The following is a 9,218-nucleotide window of genomic DNA, read 5'->3' as shown; positions in this document are numbered from 1 at the left end:
CTGCTCCTCTTCCACATACTCGCCTTGGCTGGGCTTCATTTTGATGACCACAAGCTGCTGTGGCACAAGGGGTGCTGGTGCAATCGCTGCCATGGCCGTCGGTGGTCGTCGCCATGGATGACATCACAGGGTGACAACCATCTCTGCTGGAGAAGCTACTGCCCAGGTCCCATCATGCAGAGCTGCAGCAGCATCAAGACTGAAGAGAACTGGTGACCCACGGAGATGACGTCAGCCCGACAGGGTTCAGCAAGCGAAGTCATCAGATCTTGTGATTGTAAATTATTGAATTTTTAAACCTGTGATGATGACAGGGTCCTTCATGAGCCAGGTCTTCCCTGTTCTCCTGGGAACTGATGATACAAAACCGTCCAAGTGTTTATTTAATTGCCGAGAGCCTTTATGATGTAATCTGTGATCAGTAACGTCTGCAGCCACTTTATAGGAGTCAGGGGTGACAAAACTTCTCCTCTTCTGATTTTGTAATTATTCAGATCTGTTATTATCTATCTTAGGATGAGCGGAGTCTCCTTCCCCCTTCTTGGTGTTTATTGTGCGACATCATCTCATTATTTAGTTACTAAAAACAGCCATGGTTTTCTGTGAAGAGTCTGCTCAGGTAGTGTTTTTTCTCTACCTTGCCATTATCACTGGTGTTATCTTTCAAGGAAAATGAAGAACATATACATACATGGGTTTACTTCTTTCTTTATACTCCCACAATGAAGGGTATCATTTCCTTAGATGCATTAGAAAACACAGGGATTTTTCTCAGGAATAGTATCAGCATGTATGTGTATATAGACATTTTTTGAGTACAAGCATGTGATGTCATGTGTGGAACATGGATCTTTTTGCATTACGTAGTAGGTACCAATGATATCCACACCAAATAAACCAACCCCCTTTGTATTTCCAACTTGGAAATTTTAGTATAGTCAAAGTCACCTGGAAATTTTAGATATCCAACTCTGTTGGATTTTACAATTACAGGAGTCTGACTGCACACTTGATTAAATGCTAGTTTAAGAATAGAGAGTTTGAATTTTTTATTTATGAAAATATAGTCAATTTACTCAACAGGAGATTAAACAGGGAATTTGATACATAAATCTTATAGTCTTAGGAAAGTATCAGATATAAAACAAGAACAAATGTAAGACCAAAAAAAACTAACAAAACTTCCAAATAAAACAAAGACATACAAAATCTCAAAGCAAACAAACTTCAAGCCCATTAACCATACAAGAAAGTTAAGATAAGCATTATTTACAACAGTCATTTAGTTAACCTGTCTACACACTGTGGCCAGCTTTAGACACATAATAGGAAGGCAGCCATTAAATCTAACAACTTTTTCATGACAAGTGTAGCCAGGCCACTCTGGGGCATTTGAGGTCTAGCAATCATCAAGGATGGAAGTGTTGATGCTATAGTGGAGAATGTTACTGGTACTGGTTGTCTGTGGATTCCTTCAGCCTCCTCAATTACCTGAAACCATGCTGTGAGAGAAAGAAAGGCAATCAAATCGAAAAGCAACTCTGTCTATACCTATAAAAAATCACTCCCATTCACAGTTAGAAAACCAAAGTCAAGAAAGAAAATCCATCCTCAAATGTCATGTATTCTGCAAATGTGAAACAATGGAGAAACACGCGTTCAGTGAAATTTAGTGCTCTGTTACAGCATCTGGGCCTACAGAAAGCTCTCATCATGCCCTAAAGCTTGGTTCAGCACATATTGCAGCTTTTCTGACCTGGAGGAGGAATAAAGGAATTAAGAACATATTCCTAGTGGGGTCCTGTCACATCAACTTTCAAGCTCTAACGTCACAAAAAACACAGGTGTGCCTTGCTCAACATGGATCTTTTAACAGAAGTAAGTTTTTGTATCCCTAAGGAACAAGGGTTACAGTGTAGCTTGTCCTTGGATATTTTAAGCCTTTAGCAGGTTTCACATATTGATCTGACTACTGTATGTTTATGCTGTATGAGAAAGAACAGAACATTCTGCAATAGTCTGGTGACAACATTATGACAAAAGGAATAGCATATTAAGACAATTGATAATAGCATAGTTGTGAAACACAGAATGTTCATGGTGATTTACACATGGATTACATCTTTGCATAGGTAGACATAATATATCATTGCAGCTTAGACAACTGGGCCAGATCATGGGACATCCTCATGCCTCATGCAGAGAAGTAACAATACATCCAGGCAATTTGCAAATGGAGCCTATCATAGTGGAGCAACATTTCCTCAGATGTGTGCCTATGACCAAAGGCAATTTTTTCTCACTTAATAAAGAAAACCAAAAGATATACATTAATAAACCTAGGATATCTGTCCATCCATGTTCATAGCAACATTATTTATAATAGCTAGAATTTAGAAGCAACCTAGATGACCTGCAAGTTAAGAATTTGTAGAGCCAATATCATGTGTATATGCCGAAGAGTGGAATTGCTGGGTCTTGTGGTAGAATGATTCCCATTTTCCTGAGGAATCTCCATAGTGATTTCCAAAATGGCTGTACCAGTCAGCACTCCCACCAGTAGCTGAAGATTGCTCCCCTTTCTCCACATACTGTGCAGCATAAACTGTCATTGGCATTTTTGATGTTATCCATTTGGACAGAAGTAAGGTGGTATCTCTACAGTTTGGATATATGCCTAAGAGTGGAATTGCTGGTTCATGAGGTAGATTAATTCCCATTTTCCTGAGGAAACTCCATACTGATGTCCAAAGTGGCTGTAGCAGTTGGCACTCCCACCAGCTGTGGAGGAGTGTTCCCCTCTCTCCACATCCTCTCCAGCATAAATTGTCTTTGGTGTTTTTGATTTTAGCCATTCTGACAGAAGTAAGATGGTATCACAGAGCTGTTTTGATTTTTATTTCCCTGATGGCTAAGGATGTTGAGCACTTTCTCAAAGGTCTCTTGGCCATTTTAGACTCCTCTATTGAGAAGTCTCTATTTAATTCTGTACCCCACCTTTTAATTGGATCCTTTGGTGTTTTGGAGACTTGCTTCTTGAGTTCTTTGTAAATTTTGGATATTAGTCCTCTGTCAGATGTGGGGTTAGTGAATATCTTTTCCCATTCTGTGGACTGCCTTTTGTCTTGTTGACTGTGTCCTTTGCCTTACAGAAGCTTTTTAGTTTCAGGAGGTCACATTTGTTAATTGTTGAACTCAGTGTTTGTGCCACTGGTGTTATGTTTAGGAAATGGTCTCCTGTACCAACTCGTTGGGAAGTATCTCCCACATTCTCTTCTAATAGTTTCAGTGTGGCTGGGTTTATGTTGAGATCTTTGATCCATTTGGACTTATGTTTTGTAAAAGGTGGTAAACATGGATCTATCTGCAGTCTTCTGCATACTAATACCCAGTTATTCCAGCACCATTTGTTGAAAATGCTTTCTTTTTTCCATTGTATAGTTTTACCTTCTTTGTCAAAAACGAAGTGTTGATAAGTGTATGGGTTAAAATCAGGGTTTTTAATTTGGTTTCATTGGACTACCTGCCTATTTTTGTTCCAACACCAAGCTGTTTTCAGGACTATAGCTCTATAATAGAGCTTGAAGTAAGGTATGTTGATGCCTCCTGAAGTTGCTTTATTGTATAGGGTTGTTTTGGCTATCCTGGGCCTTTTGTTTTTCCATATAAAGTTGATTAATGTTCTTTCCATGTCCTTGAGGAATTGTGATGGAATTTTGATAGGGATTGCATTGAATCTGTAGACTGCTTTTGGCAAGATTGCCATTTTTATTATGTTGATCCTACCAATTCAAGAGCATGGGAGATCTTTCTATTTTCTGGTATCCTCTTTGATTTCTTTCTTTAAATACTCAAAATTCTTGATATACAAGTCTTTCACTTCCTTGGTTAACATTTTCCCCAGATATTTGATGCTGTTTATGACTATTATAAAGTGTGATGTTTCCCTGATTTCTTTCTCAGTCACTTCATCATCTGTTTATAATAGGGCCACTGATTTTTTGAGTTTACCTTGTATCCTGCCACTTTGCTGAAGGTGTTTATCAGCTCTAGGAGTTCCCTTGTGGAGTTTTTTGGGTCACTAATGTAAACTATCATATCATCTGCAAATAGTGAAAGTTTGACTTCTTCTTTTCCTATTTGTATCCCCTTTATCTCCTTTTGTTGTCTTATTGCTGTAGCTAGAACTTCAAGTACAATATTGAATTGATACGGAGAGAGTTGAAAGCCTTGTCTTGTTCCTGATTTTAGAGGAATTGCCTTGAGTTTCTCTCCATTTAGTTTGATGTTAGCTGTTGGTTTACTGTATATTGCTTTTATTATATTCAGGTAAGTTCCTGTTATCCCTGATCTCTCTAGGACCTTTATCATGAAGGGGTGCTGCATTACGTCAAAGGCTTTTTCAGCATCTAGTGAGATGATCGTGTGGTTTTTCATTTACTGTTTGTTTGTATGGTGGATTACATTGATAGATTTTCTAATGTTGAGCCATCCATGCATTCTTGGAATGAAGCCTACTTGATCATGGTGGATGATTTTTCTGATGTGTTCTTGAATCCATTTTGCGAGTATTTTATTGAACATTTTTGCATCGAAGTTCATGTGGGAAATTGGCCTATAGTTCTCTTTCTTAGTTGTTTTTTTGGCTTGGGTATCAAGGTAATTGTAGCCTCCTAAAAAGAGTTTGGTAGTGACTCTCCTGCTTCTATTGTGTGGAATATTGGAATTAGCTCTTCTTAGAATTTCTGGTATAATTCTGCACTGAAGCCATCTGGGCCTGGGCTATTTTTGTTTGGGACACTTTTGATGACTTCTTCTATTTCATTAGGGGCTATAGGTCTGTTTATATTGTTTATCTGCTCTTGATTTAGTTTTGGCAAGTGATATCTCTCCAGGAAATTTTACATTTCCTTTAAAATTTTCAAATTTTGTGGAGTAAAAAATAAGCAGGTAGACTAATGGAACTGAATTGAAAACCCTGATTTTAACCTACAAACCTACGAACACTTGATTTTTGACAAAGAAGCTAAAACTATCCTATGAAAGAAAGAAATCATCTTCAAAAAATGGTGCTGGCATAACTGGGTGTTGGCATGCAGAAGACTTCAGATAGATTCATGTTTATTGCCTTGTACAAAAATTAAGTACAAATGGATCATAGATCTCAACATAAATCCAACCACACTGAAACTCTTAGAAGAGGAAGTAGGAGTTACTCTTCAAAGAGTTTGTACAGGAGACCACTTCCTGAACATAACACCAGTGGCACTGTCACTGACAACGACATTCAACAAATGGAACCTCCTGAAACTAAAAAGCTTCCGTAATGGAAAGGACACATTCAACAAGACAAAAATGCCATCCACATAATGGGAAAAGATATTCACTAACCCCACATCTGACAGAGGGCTAGTCTCCAAAATGTACAAAGAACTCTAGAAACAAGTCTCCAAAACACCAAAGGGTCCAATTAAAAGGTGGGGTACAGAGCTAAATAGAGAATTCTCAGTAGAGGAGGCTAAAATGGCAAAGAGACACTTAAGAAAATGGTCATCATATTTAGCCATCCGGGAAACACAAATCAAAACATCTCTGAGATACCATCTTACTTCTATCAGAATGGCTAAAATCAAAAACACCGAAGACTATTCATGCTGGAGAGGATGTGGAGTGAGGGCATCACTCCTCAACTGCTGGTGGGAGTGCCAACTCATACAGCCACTTTGGAAATCAGTATGGAGACTCCTCAGGAATTTGGGAATCAATCTAGCAAAAGACCCAGCAATTCCACTCTTAGCCATATATCCAAAGAGGAAAATTCACACAACAGGGGCAGCTGCTCCACTATGTTCATAGCAGCATTATTTGTAATAGCAAGAAACTGGAAGCAACCTAGATGCCCCTCAACTGAAGAGTGGATAGAGAAAATGTGGTACATTTACACAATGGAGTATTACTCAGCAGAAAAAATGATGGAATCTTGAAATTTGCAGGTAAATGGATGGCACTAGAAGAAACCATTCTGAGTGAGGTAACCCAGTCACAAAAGACAAACATGGTATATACTCTCTCATATATGGATTTTAGACATGGATAAGGATAGTCCTAATCTGCACTTCCAATGACAGAGAGTCTGGTACACAGGAAATAACCTAAAAGAAATGCATGGTACCCCAGTGAAGAGGAATTAGTCAAGATCTTCGGAACACATGAATAACCCGGTGAGGGAAGAATAGAGGGGGAGAAGAGGAAGAGAGAGTATGCCATGAGCTAACAGGAAGGTTGATTGGGGGGTATAAAAGGGAGAGGAGGGAATCAAAATGTTTCATAATGCTTCTTACTTGTCACTCAGTGACACATCAGTGGATTTTGACCCAGGCTTAAGATGTCCTTGCAGGGGATCTCAGATCTCACTTCTCTGAAGGTAGCTGTATGTCTTACCCACCTGCTTTCCCCTGTCACCAGAGCACTTACTTCATGTAAAGAAAGAACTTACTCAGGTTTATTCACTGCTGCAGAGTCTCCAATCAAATTACCTAAAGAATTCACAAGTCTGTGTGTTTAGAAGCAAGGAAGCAATTGCCATAGACCACAGGGATGCAGGTCTTTCCTGAGAATCGAAAACATCCTGACATGTCACATGAAGCACATGGTTATAGGTGGGAGGAGAAGCCATACAGGTCCAGAACATGATCTTCAGACTCAGTAAGTCATGGCACTAAAAACTCAGGGCACACAGAGAATGTCCACAACTCTTAACATTATCAAATAGTATTGAAATACAGTAATGACCAGCCTAGAGCTGGCACTTTCCACTAGTGCCTCCCTCCACTTGGTCTCATTTTGATCTGGTGGTTTATTAACCAACACTGTACTGTAAGAATTAATACCAAGAGCTCCCAGGAGAAAATATTTGCTTAGCCAGTTCCTGACATCTGGTAGAGACAAAATAATAGACTGAAATCCTTGACTTCCAGAAGCCCTGTCAGGCAGTAAAGTCCAATGTCTTCCCAGAAGCCCCAATTCCTGATCTCCATTACTCAAAGTCCAAGCTAAACACAACCTTCTCCAGGAAGCACCCCATCTTCTGCCCACGTCTTGCTATACTACCTTTTGAACGTTTTCTTCTTTGACAGTTTAAACTGGGGCTTAAGATCAGTCTTCTTCCTTTCTCTGGTCTGTTTCCCCTCCAAATGCAATTGGTGTTGATACAACACATGTGACCTGACAGGATTCCATGGTCACCAGGACACATTGGAATTTGAAGGAAGAGCCTGCTGATGTCATATGGAATGAAGATGCCCACCCTGCTAACCAGCATTCCTCATAACTCAGCATAAGTCAGGTTTCATTATCTGGGAATCTCTCGTGAGACACAAAGCAAAACCTGCAGCTGTTCTTTCTTCCAACTAAAGGTTGTAAATTCTTTGAATTGCCCACATTTGGGATTAACTCTGCAGAATACAGGCTCTCTGAAGTGTGAAAACTTTTCTGGTTATTAGAGTTGAGGGGTTGAGGACTTGAAACCAGCCAGGTTTCTGTCCTGTAGGAATAATATGAGCCCAAAATAAAATGCTGTGTAGGTTCCCATAGTGACTCTACATTCTGTTTGCATGGTTTCTTAGATCCACCTAGTATCTAACCCATGCCATGCATATCTTATCGGAGCACAAGCATTGCTACACTATGCTACACTATTGCGTTTTAGCCAAAAAGAACCTCCAGCCAGTCAGTGTCTTAACAGGAATTGCCCCAGTATTGCCACACTGACATCAACATCTAGCTTAAAGAAAATGCTACTCCATCTGGTGCTTTTCCACTGTGTTATAAGCCTGTATATAAGTCTGCTCCATCTCTACAATAAAGAATATACCTCTGAGGACAAAAAAGCAGACATCTTGTCATTCATTTCTATCTCCAGGGTTTCGCCTAATATTTTAGGCTTGCTTTTGGTGTGGGTGCCACACAATGCCATTTCTGCTTAGTAGTGTTAAGATCTACTGGCATGTGTTCTTTGCTTTTCTAACTGTCAGCTTGAAGGTGAACCACAATATCTGCTTCTGAGCTGTTAATTCCCTCATTAGAGAATCAATCTTCTTTGTAAGGAAGAAGTCATAGTGCAGAGGAAGGAGTATTGGCAAGCATGGTATGTAATTACAGAAACTGTAAATTATCCAGTTATATTGCTGTTAAGAGCATGTGTTCTGTCTATTATTTCTTCTTTTCCAGATAGAATAATGGTTTTCTGAGGTTAAAATTCTCAGAAAGGACCAAATATCAAGAGACATGATTATTGTGTGTTGCTGTAATTAACATGTTTTGAGCCCTGAAATAGAATCTGGGTCTTGGATTTATTCATAGTGAATTAATACACATAAGACAATCAATAATCTAAAGTCTAAAAGGGAAAGAGAGTATAGGCAGCTTGTGGAAAATGTTATTCACAAACTTGGAGGGCATAGACTTTGATTAAGTTATTCTTTACTGTGTCTGTTTTCTTTAAATGAAATGGTTTTCAGGAGCAAAGAGCTTGTACTCTCGAAGGAAGTTAGATTAGATAGAGAATGAGTTTTTGGACTTACTTCTCATTGACTAGGACATGAACTTATATCATTAATTTGCTAGGTCACCAGATATTTTCACATAACCAGAATCTGCCTTTATTCATCCTATTACTTTAATTAAGACAATACGATTAAATAGTTCCTGTATAATAGTGGCTGTGGATATGCTGACACTTCATAGCAATAAAACCACTAAGACACCCAACCTATCTTCATCCTCCCCATTGCCAGTACTGCACTGAAGCTCGTGTAGATTCAACAGGTACAGGCACACCCCACACTATTCAGAAGAACAGCAGACTCCAAAGGCCACATACAACACATAAAGGTCAGAAAAACCAGAACATATGCTGTATTTAGGGAATCAAGTCCCCACAAATGTCAGCTGCGAAAACCGTACTAAGCATGGATACTTGGCACTCACCAAAGCCTCTCAATCCAGAAGGCAATTAACTAAACAGATAATAGAGGAACAATCCACTCACCCAACAAAGACAACACAAGAAAAAACACTCATAACTATAATCATCCTAAACCCAGATGAGTAAATGACAATAAAAAACATATAAAATATAATGGTGGACAATATGGCATCAGCAAGAATTAACAGTCCGACAACTGTCTGACCTGAACAGTCCAACACAGTTGAAGTAG

This window comes from Mesocricetus auratus, unplaced genomic scaffold (genome assembly GCF_017639785.1).
Source record: "Mesocricetus auratus isolate SY011 unplaced genomic scaffold, BCM_Maur_2.0 Super-Scaffold_100052, whole genome shotgun sequence".
In the NCBI taxonomy this organism is placed as follows: domain Eukaryota; kingdom Metazoa; phylum Chordata; class Mammalia; order Rodentia; family Cricetidae; genus Mesocricetus; species Mesocricetus auratus.
Note: the sequence above shows the minus strand (reverse complement) of the source record.